General features: G+C 41.2%; 1 protein-coding gene and 1 pseudogene across 4 annotated transcripts in view; one reads left to right on the top strand and one right to left on the bottom strand.

Annotated features, from left to right (window-relative positions):
- Window positions 1-18,731, bottom strand: part of PRKG1 (protein kinase cGMP-dependent 1) — a 1,456,334-nt gene that overhangs the window by 539,059 nt on the left and 898,544 nt on the right. The gene's annotated exons all lie outside the window — the stretch shown is intronic.
- On the top strand, window positions 6,231-6,360 carry LOC141106964 (U2 spliceosomal RNA; annotated as a pseudogene).

Below are 18,731 nucleotides of genomic sequence, written 5' to 3'. Positions count from 1 at the left end.
GCATAATGGGATCACTAATTAATATTAATATCAAAACCTGGCTATACAGCTTTGAAGCTGATGTAGTGATATCAAAGATTACTCTCTTGAGGTTTACTGGTGTAAGAAGTTAGAACAAATTAACCTTTATGAAGCTTCTCCAAAACTATTCATTCACATTAAGAAACTTTAACAAATACAGCACCTTGTATAGCATATCAATTGAAAAGAATAGAGGAAATTTCTATGAAATGGCAGAATAGCATTGCTTTAAAATGAAGTTGCATAAGAACTCATTGTGTTTTTTGCCAAACTTCAGCTCCAAACCTTGACTAATCTGTATTCAGTATAGTTTGAACATCAGTTTTTTATGATGTCATTAAAGGGCACATATTTGTGGTGTTACTCTTAACACCAATTATATTTATAATTTTAACAAAAATTAGCATGCAGTAGGTACACAATATTTAAAGTTAGCACTACTTTCTATCAGCATTATACAAACTGGAAGGGTGAGTTTAGCAAAATAACGTTGCTAAAACCGTTCATACTAATTAACACAGCCATAGGGCCCAGCTGTGGGAATTGCATATGCTAAATCTCAAAATGATTTGGATCATTTCAAAGATAAATGCTTATGCAAAAAAAAATTTTAATCATTTACAGGGACACAAATCACCATCTTGCTATTAAAACATTATAAATATGAACACCATTTCACACAGGTATGATTATTATTATGTGCTCCTAACAAATCTGTAGCATGGTATGATCCATTCACATTTGTAATACCCACTTCCATCTGGCTCTTACTACCCTGTATGACCTCACGTGACTCCCAGCAGAGTAAGGCATATAAGCATTTTTATTAAGAGTGGAAAATCCCGGACATTGCAGCTGATGTAGATCAATGTTTTTTTTTTTTGTTTTGTGCAGTCCACTAAGAGCAGCTGAAGGCAGATCCAGGTCTGTTATGGTCCTTAGGGGAGCTCACCTTCTTTCATTGCCATGTAGCTCTGCCTCAGAAGTCAGCAAAGCGAGCTCCAAATTGTGAACGCACTCAGTTAGTACGTCAGAAGATTTTCCATTATTTTAACTGAAAGCATTAAAAGCTCTTAACTACAGCCTAAAAATGAAAAAGCAATACCAATTGCTATGCTCACCCATTCTCCAGTGCTGTTTCTTACAGACGCACCAGTCACTCGTCCTGCAATGGTTGTCTTCTGAGCTAAATGACATCCAATGTTATTCAATCCACTTCCTCTGAGCCCAGGGCATCAAGGCTTAGCCCCCAGTCTTGGACTTTTAGGAGAAAGCTGGAAAGTGTACAACTCTCTGCAGCATTAAGGATCTGCCCACTACTGGAGTAAAAAAGAGGGTAAGGAAGATCAGATCGAAGACCCCTGGAAAAATATATATTTATTTTTTTTATGCTGTAGGGAGTGCTCCAATTGGGTTGGGAGTTGGGGGGGGGGGTGTCATGGCAAGCCTTGATTTGGGCTTAAAAAAAACTGTACCAGGGATAGTTAAGAGGGTGCTATTGCTGAATTCTTCTCCTGGAAATGTTTGCATGTCTGTCATTCTGGATCATTGATTTTAGTACTTTCTGAGCCACTAAGCCAGACCATATCTGCAGAAAAAGAACTATATTCTCCCTTTTTTTAATTTGCATGCATGTACTGGGCCAGATCCTCAAAAATATTTAGAACTAGGTTAGCTGCACAGGTTTCATTTACATGTCTGCAAGATATAAAAGCAGGATTTTGGTTATGGAATCTAAAATTATTGTTTTTTTTTTCCTTGTGAAACTACTGCAAAATTGTGAACCAAGTATACAATGTTCTTTTTAAATAGTATATTGCTGTTTTTTTAATTGTGACCAAAAGCAAACCTTCAGCACTGTAAATATAATTTGTTCCTGTATCTTTTGTTACCAGCATAAAATTGTACAGCAAATGGACCTGACATACAACTGTTTTTTAATACAGTAAAGCATGTGGCAAAGTAGGTAGTAATTGCTTTTAATCTCATATAATGAAAAATTAGCCAGCTATTACCTCCATGATGAATTTCTTCAGGCTTTTTATTAACATAGAATAGCATGTAATTCAATCACCAAAGATAATTTAGAGGCTTAATTAATTGTACCCAGACTATTTACTAGGTGCTATTCATCCTTACATGACAACACAAAGAAAAACCTGTTAAAGAGAAAGTTCTAACAAAAACCTTATCTTTAACTTTGAAACATCTCTCATATAGCTTGAATAGTAGCAGTTTATGGCTGTAGTCAAGAATGAAATTGACGTGACTACTTTATGTAAAAAAACAAAAACAATATATATATATATATATATATATATATATATATATATATATATATATATATATATACACAGGGGTGTTGCTAGGTCTGCAAAAGATCTGGGGCTAGAGCCCATAGCAGCAGTCACCAACCTTTTTGCAATTTTTCATGGGCAATGGCTAGTGTTGGCGCTTCAATCATCATGGCACTATGGTTGATATGGTGTTAGGGTGATTGAAGTGCATTATTTCTATTGTTACATTCTAATATATAAGGAAGTGGTTCAACTCACCATACTGGAGAATCAGTGGGAGCCCTGGGCGTGTCACTTGCCACATCCCCTGCCACTAGATGCAGCATGTCACTTGCCACCGTCGCCTGTCACCAGATGCAGCATGTTACTTCCCACTTTCACCTGGCAGCAGATGTGGATTGTCACTTGCCACGTCACCTGCCACCATTTGCAGATTTCCACGTCACCTGCCACCATTTGCAGATTGTCACTTGCCACATCTCCTGCCACCATTTGCAGATTGTCACTTGCCACATCTCTTGCCACCATTTGCAGATTGTCACTTGCTACATCTCCTGGCTCCATTTGCAGATTGCCACATCTCCTGCCACCATTTGCAGATTGTCACTTGCTACGTCACCGGCCACCAGATGTGGGTTGTCACTTGCCAACTGATGTGGATTGTCACTTGCCATGCCAGCCAGTGCCACAAAATGTGCATTGACGCTGCATTGGTGGCAGGCTGACAGCATTGGTCCATTTAGTGAGAGCAGGATAGCGGTGATGCAGGGCGGGCAGTGAGAGATGATTTCATCTTGCTGCTCCTTGCTGCACCTTCGACATTGAAGCAAGGGGTCTGGCTGCAAAGTGGAGCACGTGACCTCCACTCCATCGTGCTGTAAGGGTGGAAGAGCGCTGATGAGTGGCGGGCAGTGAGAGATGATGTCATCTCTCTGCTGCTCACCACACCTCGCTCCCAAATTTAAGAGGCTCGGCTGTGAAGAGCGCTAATGTGGAGCGGGCGGAGAGAGATGTCATCTCTGGTCGTCCGCCCGCTCGCTTCTCTCCTCTTCCTCCTCCTCTCTCATGCAGCCAGCCTGCCCACCGAAGCAGCCACAACCCGCTGGTTAGGCAGGGACCTTACAGCAAGAGACTCGGGGCTATGGGCCCCAGATTTGGGGCTATAGCCCCAATAGCCACCCCCTAGCAACGCCCCTGTATATATATATATATATATATATATATATATATATATATATATATATATATATATATATAAATTGACATCCCCACAAATAGAGCTTTCTTTTGGTGGTATTTGATCCCCTCTGCGGTTTTTATTTTTTGTGCTATAAACAAAAGAAGAGCGACAATTTTGAAAAAAACACAATGTTTTTTACTTTTTGCTATAATAAATATCCCAATTTAAAAAAAAAAAAACACATTTTTTCCTCAGTTTAGGCCGTTACGTATTCTTCTACATATTTTTGGTCAAAAAAATCGCAATAAGCATATATTGATTGGTTTGCGCAAAAGTTACAGCGTCTACAAAATACGGGATAGATTTATGACATTTTTAAAAAAAATTTTTTTTTTTTTTTTTTACTAGTAATAGCGGCGATCTGCGATTTTTTTCGTGACTGCGACATTATGGCGGACACATTGGACACTTTTGACACATTTTTGGGACCATTCACATTTATACAGCGATCAATGCTATAAAATTGCATTGATTACTGTATAAATGTGACAGGCAGGGAAGGGGTTAACCACTAGGGGGACACGAGGGGTTAAATGTGTTTCCTAGGGGAGTGATTCTAACTGTAAGGGGAGGGGACTCACAAGGGGAGGAGACCGATCGGTGTTCCTCTGTACTGGGAACACAGATCGGTCTCCTCTCACCTGACAGGACGTGAATCTGTGTGTTTGCACACACAGATCCACGGTCCTGTTCGGTTAATGGGCAATCGCGGGTGCCCGGCGGCAATCGCGGCCACCGGGCACACGCACTGGGTCCCGAGCAATGCCGTGGGTGCGCACGCGCACCCCCTAGACGGCCGGGAAGCCCAGGATGGGAGATCCCATCTCAGGCCGTCATTTGACTATGGCGGGTAGTGAAGTGGTTAAAAATATTTCATATAGAATTACTGAATGATAATATCTCTCTTTTTTAACTGCACATATTAATCCAACATACAGTTTTGGTTATCTCAGCTAAAATACATAGTTACATCATTGGTAAGGATGAATGACACTGGTCCATCTAGTTCAACCTGAGTCTATGTGTGTGTTTATGTCACTACCATTTTCTGTATCCCTGTACATTTTGTTCACTAAAAATCCATTCAAAAGTCTTTTTTTACATTTATCTACACTGCCTGCTGACACCCCCAACTGTGGAAAAGAGTTCTACATCCTTTACACCTTTATGCCCTTTACAAACGAACGCACATTCCAACAACAAAATACATGTTTTTTTTTCTGACGGATGTTGGCTCAAACTTGTCCTGCATACACACGGTCACACAAATCTTGTCGGAAATTCCCAACGTCAAGAACGCAGTGACGCATCACTTTACATTTTTCAATATTCAGCATTATCTGCCATATACAGCTTTAACTGCCTCTATTTCAACTAGGAGTTCCAAAGTTGCTATATCCTGTTGTGACGTTATTGCACTGCTTATCTTTGCATCTTGCAGCAAACACTGAGACTGTACTATAAACATGTGCAATTTGTTTCGTTCCGAATTAGTTTTTCATCAAAATTTGGCATATTCGTTCATTCAGAAGCATCCGAATGAACAAAAGACTATTTGACAAATTTTTTCGAAAACTCATTTTTTTAAAAGAACGAAAATCAGAAAGAACAAAAGTTTGAAAGAACGAAAAATTTGGATAATTTTGTTTTTCGTATTTTCTTCTATAATTAATTTATTAACCATTATTATAGTTTTTTTTAATTATTATTATTATTTATTAATAATACATCATAATATTATTAAGAATAATAATAAAAATTATAGTAACAGTTATAAACTATTAAATTATAGGTATTGGAATTTCCTTTCAAATTTGGCTAACTGTTAGTGAACTTAACTAATACGAATTTATCCGAAGTTACAAATTATCCAAAATAAGGAATGCCGCAATTAAAAAAATGGAACGTAACTAATATGAATGCATCTGATGTTAAGAATTATCGAAATAATGAATTCCACATCTATATGAATGGAACGTAATGAATTTGAATGCATCCAAAGTTACGAATTATCAAAATAACGAATGCTGATCATAACAAATTAGATTAACAAAAAAAAACAAAAACGAATGAAACGAAAACAAAATAAAATTATTTAGAGCAGTGCACATGTCTACTGTACTATTTATTCCAATCTCTATATTGTTTATGAATAATTTAAACAGATTGGTCTCAGGACAGAGCCCTGGGGCACCCCACTCACAACTCAAGACCATTCCGAAAATATACCATTAAACGGGAGTCCGGGGACCAATGTTTTTTTTTTTTTAGGTCATTGAGACACTTTGCTAATCCCAAAATAATACTCACAGTTTGAGTGTAATATTTCCGCCTCTGTCTGTTTTCGTACTGAAGAATAACTTAAAAAATGTGATGCTGGCTGTTTCCATCTTGCTTGTGGGCATGTGAAGCCCACAAGCATTGATTTCCAGGATGTGATGAATGCTGTTCATTCACAGCTTGTTCACGCGCATGATCATTGTTTCCGCACTGAATCTTGGGAAGCCTGACACTAAGCTCCCAGGAGACAGTGCGGCGCTGGGGAAAGGCAATTAACACGCCTACTCCCATGGGAGGAAAGACAGGAAGTGCCACAATAAAGTACAATATAAAGGTAATTACAGCGGCAGTATCATAGCCAATGAGGTTCAACTGAGGCGTGATTATTGCTAATTGTTTCTCGGCCTTTTGGCTAAGATCGAGTGTAGTATCTGTTCTTAGTTTCCAGGAGGTGGCGCTTGCTTCCGTCCCTGATCTATGGCGAGATAGAGATGGGATTGCGGTTGCTATGCAAAACCTGCTGGAGTGAAGGTAACCCGGAGCGGTTTGTAGCCGAAAGGGAAGCCTTCTGATGGGGACGGAGAACCATTCGGTCTTGGCGGAGGGTCGGGACCCTGGCCTTCTGGCCTGGATTGGGGCAGCTCTAGCTCCAGACAGTTATTTGGGAGAGAACGCTGGCTCCCCTTTCTCCCACCGGGGGAGCGGCCAGTATTTCCCGAATGTAATTAGGTAGGCGGGACGGAACGACGGTGAAGCCTGATGGCAAGGGCTCTCTCCAAGCTTCCAGAACTCCATACCTTTCTGCCTGGGGTGGGGGCTGTTGTGGTCTGGGTTGTGGGTCAGGGTTGCTTTGAAAAGCCAGTGGTGAATGTGCCCCTGAAGTGGCAGTTCAGGGGTGCCGTACAGTCACTGTGTCTAGGCACTTGATTTTATGGCAACATGGTCACTTCACCACTACACACGTTTTTCACACCTGCCTCTTGGGCCGAGCCTTTTGGCTGGGACCAGGGGAAATTTTTATTCCTGGCTGGAGGGCCGGCCATTGTATTTCACAATGGTCACTTTCACTCTCCCACCTTCCTATCCCCCCACTCTTTTTATTTATTCCCTCGTTTGTCACTTTTTTGTATTTTTTTTTGTTTGATGTGTGTACACGTTTTGTCACTGTGTGGCGAGTAGGGTGTGGGTCCTCGGGCCTACCCTGAAAGTCTTGGGAAGGGGTGGACATAGGCCTTTTGGCTTGGTTTGCCCTCTCCCTTGGGGGCCTCCCTTCCGGGGAGCCCCACCTGTACTTGTTTTGGCAGACCTTCCAGAAACGGGGTCCGCCTGGTTTCGGCCCGATGGACCCATTGTATAAGTACCTCAGTCCCTGTCTGGAGCCTAATGCCTCGGGGGATCAGGGTAAGGTCTTTCCCTAGTGGAGGACTCTGAACACCCGTTGCACGTTTTTGTGTGTCACTCTCTATGTGTGTGCACTTTTTTTTGGCACCGGGTGGAAGTTTTTGAGGTGTGTTTCACGCCACTGGTTTTTCTCAACAAAGTGATAAAGGTAATTACAGCGATAAAAAATGTTTTCGTGCGGCATCTGAACATCTATGCAATTAACCTCGGGGGTAAGATTAAGTTAAAAATTTGAGTGGAACCCCGCTTTAATCACCGCTCTCTGGACGTGCTCTCATAGCCTGTTTTTAATGCAGGTACATAGAACATCATCAATGGCAAAAGACCTTAAGGAGTAAGTTCACCTTTACCTTTAAGGTGAACTTGCACAGGATGTCCTCCTCACTCCCCCCCCGTCCTGCTGACCTGGAGCATGGCGATCACCCGCACTGACACATTTGGTCGCCGCCTCACCATCCGGGGCTTAGAAATCTCCGCAGCTTAATCTCCAAAACGTACCTCGTCAGGAGGTACGTTTAGGCATTTTCTAATTGGTCGCCACCGTCACACCGTCAGAACCTGCGTAGCCCATCTTGTCACTGTGGGCGTAGAGGAGAGAAAGCTGCAGGGATTTCAAACCCCCCAGACCAGTACAGCGGTGATATAAGCTGTCAGTGGGGGGGGTTCACCGGACTCCAGGTTAGCAGGACTGGGGGGATGGGGAGGGGCTCCAGTGTAAGTTCACCTTACCGATTTTCTGTAAAGGTGAACTTACATTTTAAATACTGTTTATTTCACCTTTCTCCCTTTCTCTTCAAATAGCACAAACCCCTGGGACAATTAATATATATATATATATATATATATATATATATATATATATATATATACTGTATTTATTGGTGTATAACATGCACTTTTTCACCCTGAAAATCGGGTGCAAATAGCACGTGCGTGTTATACGCCAATGCTTCAATTTTAGCTCCCTTGGAAGGGATAGGGAGGGAGCGGGATGAGCGCCATCAGATTATATACAGTGAGAATCTCCTGTTTACTGTAATAGGAAGTCTCGTCTCCTGGGCCGCCATTGGACCACTGTTCTGTCTATCATAGGAGATTCTCACTGTATGTAATCTGCCCGTCCCACCCCCTCCCTGTCCCCTCTAGGCTTCAGATGGGCATCGATCAGGCTGCACTGATGGCAATGGTGAGGTTGCTGCATTGAAGGCAATGGTGAGCCTGCTGCATTGAAGGCAATGGTGAGCCTGCTGCATTGAAGGCAATTGTGAGGCTGCTGCATTGAAGGCAATAGTGAGGCTGCTGCATTAATGGCAATGGTGAGGCTGCTGCATTGATGGCACTTGTGAGGCTGCTGCATTGATGGCACTTGTGAGGCTGCATTGATGTGGACTGATAAGGCTGCATTGATGGCACTTGTTAGGCTGCAGATGGGCATTGATCAGGCTGCACTGATGGCAATAGTGAGGCTGCAAATGGGCACTGACCCTTATTTTGCTTCAAAGTTCCTTATTTAAAAGTTTTTTTACCCAAAACTTCCCTCTTAAAATGAAAGTGCACGTTATATGCCTGTGCGTGTTATACACCAATACATACGATATATATATATATATATATATATATATATATATATATATATATATAATATTTTCCACAAAATGAATGAGCTGTGGATGGGCTACAGTCTATTGGCATATGATTTTAAAGCAGAGAAGTCTGTAGAGAGCATACATTTTTTTTGTCAGCTCAACAATGCTTTTCATTGCATCCTAAGTACTGTCTGCTGAACAGATAAGTGGCAGGTATCAACACAGGTCTTCTTTTAATTACATTCTTTAAGCAATTGTGAAAACACGTTCCCAATGTCAAAAATTATGTGAAATATTTATCTGTCAAAAAACTTACTAAAAAAAGCCTCTAGAGTACAGTCATTACTGTCAAAATTATATGGATTGAAATTTCCCACAGTGGAAACATATTTATGGAAGTTAACTTAGTCCATCTATGAAAGAAAGACAATTGTGGATTTCACAGAGATAATGACTCCGTACATTTTGCAAGAGAAATATCGAAAAATCACTCCTTTATTGGTTTAAATCTGAAATTGCTTAGTCTGATTTCACTGCCACACTGTGAACTTCTCATAATGTGCATTAGAAGTTACAATTCAGATAGAGTGAATCACTGGATGGATAGAGCAAGGAAAACAGAATCTGCCACCATGACACAATTTTACCCAATGATAGGCCCAATTATCATGGTCAAGAAATAATCCATAGAACCAGAAAGCACATGTATAGCATTAAAAAAATGACCACATAGACCAGTGCTGCTAAAAAACATACTTTAAGGAGTCCTGGAGAGTGCAAACACAAAAAAGTCTTCAGCGCACTCAACTGCGTAGAAGTATGTAAAAACTTGGCCACACGCATTGTGGATGTATGGTATATGTTGCAAGTCACTAAAAAATCGAAGGGTGACCAGTAATCTGTTATTGGATGAAACAACCAATCAGATTGGTTGTCAGGTCCAACCAAACAAAATAACAGAATCCAATAGATTAAAGCTGAAAACAAATGTCAATGAAAGAAGTCCTCTTTATTGGACAAAAACATGTAAAGTGCCACTCACATCCAGGAAATAGAACAACTCTGCAGCCAACATGTGATCAGGTTCTGGTGTAAAGAAATACCATCTGTGTGCTGCCTGTGGCCACCAAAAAGAATGAGAAGATTACTGAATCAACTGGCAGAAGAGATGTAGATGGTGATGTGCTGTGCTGTGCATCTCTGTATCCAGGAAGAGCCACCGGGCATTGCTGGTCACAGCGTACAAGAAATGACCACCACGCCAAAATGTCCCACCAACCAGATCACTGGAACTGGGGAAATGTTCCTGTGGTGACCGAGACTATTGTGCGTTCCAGCAGAGTCACCAGTTACAGTGATTCGGTTGGTGTAATGTCACTTCCAGGGATTTCCAGTCTGCCATGACTGAAGATGTCTGGTGGCTCTTCCTGGATACAAAGATACACAGCACATCACATCCACATCTCTCCTTCCAGCTGGTTTATTCATCTTCCCATTCTGTGCTTTCCTGGTGGCCACAAGCAGTACAGATGGTATTTCTCTGCACCAGAACCTGGTCCCATGTGGGACTGCGGAGGTGCTGTATTTCCTGGATGTAAGTGGCACTTTACATGTTTTTATCCAACAAAGAGGACTTATTTCATTAACATTTGTTTTCAGCTCTAATCTATTTGATCCTATAATTCTGTTTGGTTGGACCTTACAGCTTATCTGATTAGTTGCTTCATCCAATAACAATTAACTGGTCACCCATTGATTTTTTTAGTGACCTGCAACATTTATCATATTTCCACACTGTGTGTGGCCAGGTTTTTGCATACGTCTATACAGGAGAGTGCACTGAAGACGTATTTTTTGTTAACAAGTCAGATAGAGCCTGCCTAACTTCCTAGCTAGAGGGCATGCAGCATCATATTTTTTTATTTTATATATTTTTAAGAACTTTCCAAATATAGACTTAAAGTGTTTGTTACCCCAGCATTTCATATTCCTGATATGTGCTTGCTGTGCCATGTACTTGTATGAAAAATGACCCTGTTCTCTTTCTATTGCTGAATGGCCTGTTTTACAAGATGTTCGTTTACAATCACTTTAACCACTTGTTGACCAGCTGCAGTCATTATACTCGGCACGATCTCGCGAGCCGTCGTAGCTATACGTCGGCTCCTTTAAGCGGGATAGCAGGTGCACTCGGGGGGTGCCGATGCTCGTGACCAGCAGTCACGATGACTGCCGGCCACAAGCGACCACGGGCACGAGAGGCAGAACAGGGATGTGTGTGTGTAAACACACACATCCCTGTTCTGTTCTGAGAGGAAATGCAGATCGTAATTCCCTAATAGCTAGGAACCACGATCTGTCATCTCCTATACTCAGTCCCCTTCCCCTACAGTTAGAACACACAATCAGGGAACACAGTTAACCCCTTGCCTGCCAGTGACATTTATACAGTAATCAGTGCATTTTTATAGCACTGATCGCTGTATAATTGTCAAAAACAAGGAGAGGGGCGCCTCTGAATATATATCAGCAATAATTTATTGAGAGAGAGAGGATGGAGGACTACAGGTCACAGCGAGTCCGTGAAATGCTGGCACCATGTCAGATCCAGGTAAGGATAGGGTGGGATGGCTGAGCACAGCAAGCTCTCCTTCAGACATCCAAATGGCACACCGAGATGAGATGGAGTCAGGAATAAGACAGTCAAAGCAAAAAATGGGGGGTAAAAGGTCCTTGAATCCACACTCACCAAAGTTGCAAACAGCAAATGGAGTACCAGCCGATTCGTCAATATGTGACGGGATACCTGCCCTAAAAGCAATGGCACTATATCAACAACAGGAAGAGGAGACAAGGGAGTCCCCAGAAAGCAAAAAAGGGGAATGGCCAACTACGGCTTATGGTACAAAAATGCAAAAAGGCTTTATTAAGGGTGGGGGGGGGTGGGGGTATTTACATATACAAAAAATTCCAAATATATGTAAGATAAACAATGTATCTAAATAACACAGTCCGTCTCACTACACTAAACCAAAATTAAAAACCATGCTGCAACATTGATGAATAAAACTGCAGAGCGTGCCTGCAGGCCAAAAACGCATGCAGTGTCCATTTGAATCCAAAGAAAAAAGTATAGCACCAAACATTACTTGGAGTAAGCTACTGATGGGATATCAAGTCTTATGTGGTCTAGTATTGACTGTGCATCAGATTGAGCAGTACTGAAAAGAAACTACATATATCCACATAGACAAGACCTTACATAGCTGAATTAGGTGGGGTTTTTTTAAACCCTCTGTTAGAAGGAAATCCTCCACAAGCAGCTTCCAACCTCAGGTTCTGAAGAAGTACGCGGAGGCGTATGAAACGTTAACGCAGCCCCTGCAGGGCTTGTCAGCAGGCCTTCAACATGCTTCCTTTTCCAGCAATGTAAAAGGGTTTCCCTGTGATTTGCATACAGCACCATACTTCACAAGCTATTTCCGCATCAGCAATTGAAGGCAAAGTTCCTGGTTCCTGGTCTTTTCCTAACCATGTGACCAGTCATGTGATCACACAGTCTGCAGTGTCTACTATTGAGGAGAACGGTGTGCTGTGACTACACACTGAATGTTGCTCTGAACTGACTGTGAGCCGCTCCATGCCAAACAGCAAGACAGCAGAGTTTGAGGACATCCCCAGTAATTGAAAGAGGTGAGAGCCCAAAAGGGCAGTTTCTCTTTCCCTCCTTATCTGCTTATCAATAGTCTTTGCATCTGTTTGCCATTCACCCTCCTGCATGAATTGACAAACTTGAAACTGATGAACTGTGAAAATATCATCCTGGTCTAGATTGGAAAAGAGACTAAGCCCTTTCTTTGGAGTGGTCTGTCCTTTGCTCCTTATATGCTGCATTGAGGAAATAGTGTTTGTGCACTGGACATACCTAGTAACAGGAAGGCTGGTCTTTCTATTTCCAAAACAACTGGTGTATACACACATTCAGTGCACTGAGGTTGGAAGCTGCTTGTGGAGGATTTCCTTCTAACAGAGGGTTTAAAAAAAACCCACCTAATTCAGCTATGTAAGGTCTTGTCTATGTGGATATATGTAGTTTCTTTTCAGTACTGCTCAATCTGATGCACAGTCAATACTAGACCACATAAGACGTGATATCCCATCAGTAGCTTACTCCAAGTAATGTTTGGTGCTATACTTTTTTCTTTGGATTCAAATGGACACTGCATGCGTTTTTGGCCTGCAGGCACGCTCTGCAGTTTTATTCATCAATGTTGCAGCATGGTTTTTAATTTTGGTTTAGTGTAGTGAGACGGACTGTGTTATTTAGATACATTGTTTATCTTACATATATTTGGAATTTTTTGTATATGTAAATACCCCCCCCCCCCCCCACCCACCCTTAATAAAGCCTTTTTGCATTTTTGTACCATAAGCCATAGTTGACCATTTCCCTTTTTTGCTTTCTGGGGACTCCCTTGTCTCCTCTTCCTGTTGTTGATGAGACCGTCAAAACCGGGTGTGGGTTCTGGGAGTAGAACTGTGAGGATGCCTGAGCCAGTCACTGGCCGTGCTGAAGTGTCCACAAGGCTTGTGCAGCGTCCGTAAGATGGAAATGACATGGCCGTGTGATCGTGGGCCAAAACGAGGCTTGGGAAGCAAAACAGCGCAGCGATCCTTACCTGGATCTGATGTGGTGCCAGCATTTCACGGACTTGCTGTGACCTGTAGTCCTCCATCCTCTCTTCAGCCCAGAGACGTACCTGAACTTTACATAACAGTCTTCTATGTGAGTGGATATTGTTTTTCTTAATAAATTATTGCTGATATATACTCAGAGGCGCCCCTCTCCTTGTTTTCCTCCTAGCTTATTGGACCTCGCTTGTGGTCTTTTTTGGTGGCAGCCCTGCCACCTGCTATATATCTACCTCTGCCATTGGACTATTAGGAACAGTTTTATTGAGGTATTCTTGCATTTGCGTCTATTTTACTTGTAAATTGTATAATTGTCAATCGTCCCAAAAATGTGTCCGATGTGTCCGCCATAATGTCCCAGTCACGATAAAAATCACAGATCGTTGCCATTCCTAGTAAAAAGAATAATAATATAATAAAATAATAATAAAAATGCCATAAATCTATCCCCTATTTTGTAGACGCTATAACTTTTGCGCAAATCAATCATTATACGCTTATTGCGATTTTTTTTTTTTTTACCAAAAATATGTAGAAGAATACATATCGGCCTTAACTGAAAAAAAAATGATCTTTTTTTTAAAAAAATGGGGATATTTATTATAGCAAAAAGTACAAAATATTGTGTTTTTTTTCAAATTTGTCACTCTTTTTTTGTTTTTAGCGCAAAAAATAAAAACCGCAGAGATGATCAAATACCACCAAAAGAAAGCTTTATTTGTGGGAAAAAATGGACATCAATTTTGTTTGGGTACAGCATCGCAAGACCGCGCAATTGTCAGTTAAAGCGACGCAGTGCCGTATCGCAAAAAGTGCTCTGGTCATTGAGCCGCCAAATCTTCCAGGGCTGAAGTGGTTAAATGTAGGTACAAATCACATTCCCTGCCTTCCCCATGTCTATCCCTCATCCCCTCTATACATATGAATACCTAATATGTTTTCTCCAACTACATTCTTTTAACTGTCTCCTTCTCCCTCCCTTCTCATCTCAGTCCACTCCTTCCCCTCTCTATATTCCCACCATTTCAGTATACTTCCTTGAGTTCTTAAATTTTAGCTATCCTCTCCATTTTCCCCATTTTATCTTCTCTACAGTCAGTTCTTCCATGTTGTGCACATATTGTACTCTCTTAATCCAGTATTTTACTGTTTTGCTCTCCTATACCTGCCAAAATTTTGGAATGAGCCATTTTGCTGCGTTTAGAAGATCAATATATAAACGTATATATTATTATATATACGATGAAAAAGGAATTATAAATAGGAATATTAACACCTGTTATTTCCAATATCAATTGTGCCACCTTCTGCCAAAACTCTTTTATTTTTGAACACTTCCACATGTGCCATAATAACTCTTATCTTACTGCCTTAAATGATTTCTGGAAGGTCAGTAACCCGCGGTCTGGGCTTTCTGATCTACCATTCCAGAGCAGGAGGTCGCAGACCACATCAAAAGGCTCCAAGGCGCCACGTGTGGCCCACGGGCCAGTGGCTGGGCACCCCTGTATTACTGCCATATCAGCTTTAATGAATTGTTTCAGTTTTGTGAACATATCAGCCATTTCCAGTTTTGTAGTCATTAGGGAACCGGACCTTTGCACATCTTCCGCTCACCCAACAAATGAAATTCAAAATACTAAAAACTACCTACAAAGCCATCATAGACCTAGTCTAAAAATACCAACCTAATCATTCTCTTTGTTATTCTTAAGACCTACTGCTCTCTCATCACCTCCGCCCATGCTCGTCTTCAGGACTTTTCCAGAGCCTCTCCAAGCCTATGGAACTCCTTACCCCAATCTGTCCGTTTATATCCTACTCTATTAGCTTTTTGATGATCCCTGAAAACCCTCCTCTTCAGAGAAGCCTATCCTACCCACACCTAACAACTGTATTTTCATTTTGTCCATCTGATCATCCCCCACAGCTACTACCCTTTGTTCCACTTGACCCTCCCTTCTAGATTGTGAGCTCTAACGAGCAGGGCCCTCTGATCCCTTCTGTATTGAATTGTATTGTAATCGTACTGTCTTCCCTGATGTTGTAAAGCACTACGAAAACTGTTGACGCTATATAAATCCTGTATAATGATAATAATAATGAGTTTCCCTCCGTTCAGATATATTATCCGTCACAGGCTTATCTCTTGATTGGTTCAAAGTTTGTAACCAAAAAAGGTGCCTAGGCTGTCCTTCTCTGTTATTTTCTACATCTTGTTTTCCACCCTCTCCTTGGAGCATGCAGCATCATCCTTTTTTCCATAGCCCTACTGTTCAGCCCTGCCCCTTTATTTATTGGATTTTAGTTCTTTCAACCACAGAAACTCAGCACCACATGTGGAAATTACCACAGCCTGGGTATGCTGCATACAACACACTGCTGGCCCCTCCTACCAGCCAGAATCTTCTTGAATTACATAGAGACACACAGAGACCTAGTGATGAGGTCAATGGGTCTAACATTAGATATGTAATGAAAACAGATTTTATTTATTCATTTTATGCATGTTGATGAGGGGGAAAGGAGGAACCAGTGAAGGCAAAATATAAGCAGATTAACCACTTGCTACTGAAACTCTAGGACATCCTATGACATCCTAGAGTTTCAGAGGTTATACCAGAATGATGCCTGCAAGAGCCATAATTCTAGCACCAGACCTTCTATGAAGCTTTAATCACTTCCTGCCTGCCTGCCATATAGCAATATGATGTGTGCAAAGTGGTTGCATTATACTGACTAAATACCATATGATGTCCAGCGGGATAAGCCGCTAGCACGCACCCGTGGAAGCAAGCAGCGCGGCGATCGGAGGTGTAGTGTGTCAGTCTGACACACCGCATCTCCAATCCTGGTAAAGAGCCTCTGTCATAGGCTCTTTACCACATGATCAGCTGTGTCCAATCACAGCCGATCACAGTGTAAACAGGAGGAGACATATCGGCTTTTCCTCCACTCGCACTGACAGGCGCTGATCGGTTGCTCTCCTGACGGGGGGGTCTGCACTGATTGATTATCAGTGCAGCCCCCCCTGAGGATGCCCACCCAGGACCACCAGGGATGCCCACCCAGGACCACCAGGGATGTGCAATAGGGATGGTACTGTGCCCATCAGTGATGCCTGCCAGTGCTCCCGATCAGTGCTGCTTCACAGTGCCACCCACCAGTGCTGCCTATAAGTGCCCACCAGTGCTACTTATCAGTGCCCATCAGTGCCCAGTGTTGCCTATGAGTGCCCATCAGTGCCACATATCAGTGCTGCATATCAGTGCCACCTATCAGTGCCCATCAGTGCTGCTTATCAGTGCCGCCTATCAGTGCCCATCAGTGCTGCATATAAGTGCCTCATCATCAGTGCCACCTCATCAGTGCCAATCAGTACTGCCTCATCAGTGCCCATCAGTGAAGGAGAAAACATACATTTTTACAAAGTTTTGTAACAGAAACAAATGTTCTGTCTTTTTTTTCTTTGTAGCGCAAAAAAAAAAAAAAAAACAGTAGTGATCCAACACCACCAAAAGAAATCTCTATTTGTTTATTTTATCAACCATCATTTTCAGACATCCAAGACCTGTGACAACCTTTTAAATACTGATACTTGTATACTTTTATGCAACAGGTTTACTGAATGTGAGAAACTAGGGGTGAACATTGCATGTTTTGATGGATTGTTCTAAATTTCTGCATTAAGGAGCCGAAAAAAAAGGAAAATCTAGATCACCAATTATTGACAAAAGACAATGGGATAATTTGGGCCCTACAGCAATGTCTTGGTAAGGAATGAGATTTAGGGTTTTTTCACCTTAAAATGGTCTCTGTCCAAGGTGACACGTGAATATTTAGAAGGCGTCTAAGCTGTTTTATATTTTCGCTTGAAGGTATTAAACACTTCTAAATCTAGACAGAGACTTTAGAGATCTGTGATACTGTATACTTGGTTGTACATAAAAGCTTCACATCTAGACCTTTTCACTACATTTTTGTCTTAATGGATAGGGATAGCTCACTGATAACAACTTCTGCAATGAAACTGTTAAGAAAGGATATGAAGTGATTGAAAAGCAAGTTTTCAGTTGAGATTTTTATACCTTTATTGTCTAAAATATTTTGTTTTCACAACAGAAACAATTTTGGCTATAGTGCTATTTTGCATACTTTGCCCAGTTAGTTACCAATCCATATGAATACAAAACAGAACATCCATGGAAAGGTTTCAGCATTTCATGATTGTATAACTGGAGCTGGGCTCTAATATCTTACCTGTACACATTACCAAATATTTACTATGTAAAACTTACTCCAAGAAGAAAAATACAAAAAAATCTGTTTCACCCATGTAGCCCAAAATCCAGTCTGTTTCACCCATGTAGCCCAAAATCCAAATTTTCTTTCATTCCCAAAGACTTAAATGCTTACCAACTTAGGATACTAAAGTATGGCTGCACTTATGCAGCAAACCCACAGAGTCATGTTGGGGCAATAAATCAATTAATTATTCAAATGCTAGCAATGGCATTACCACATTAAAATGTAGGTGAGGAATGTGTACGATCAGTTTGTCACATCTGTTTATCAAACCTATATTAGAGTAATAATGAGTTACATTACACACCAGAATGCAACATACTAATCACCATATTTAGTGGAAAAGATCAGCGGTTTATTGTGCAATTCTAGCAGTTTTTCTACTAACAGCATCACTGAGCAAAACAATCTTGTAATGACCAGGCAAGTTCTCAAATAAAAGATAAAGCGTGTTAAGCTAAACATTGACTGGACATAGTACTGGATAAGGGCACCAATCATATTCCTTAGCAGTGCATATCTTCCTCCAGCAACGTGCAAGATTAATTTTATAAACAGCCTTTATAAATAGTTTGAGCATGGACTTTGTTTACTGCTGTAATTTATTTGCATTGTTCTCCCTCTATGGTAATTGAACACAAAAGCTCCACACTTGAGGACACATATTTTTGCATCATTTAATGCAAGGTAGCCCTCAATCTTCCTCTATGTGCCCTGCAGAAATACAAAGGAGTTGATGAGTAGCTTTATATTTATTCACTGATGCTGATCAAACAATACATTTAATCTTGCACAATGACCAGTCTGACACATCACAATTTAACTATATATATTTTCAGATTTAAAAAAATGTATACTATATTAAACCATGGGAGTTTTTTTTTTAATAAACTGCACAAAGCAAAGTTC

Source organism: Aquarana catesbeiana, linkage group LG08 (assembly GCF_042186555.1).
Source record: "Aquarana catesbeiana isolate 2022-GZ linkage group LG08, ASM4218655v1, whole genome shotgun sequence".
NCBI classification, from domain to species: domain Eukaryota; kingdom Metazoa; phylum Chordata; class Amphibia; order Anura; family Ranidae; genus Aquarana; species Aquarana catesbeiana.
The sequence above is the reverse complement of the archived record's forward strand: the minus strand, read 5'-3'. Positions and strand labels throughout refer to the sequence as shown.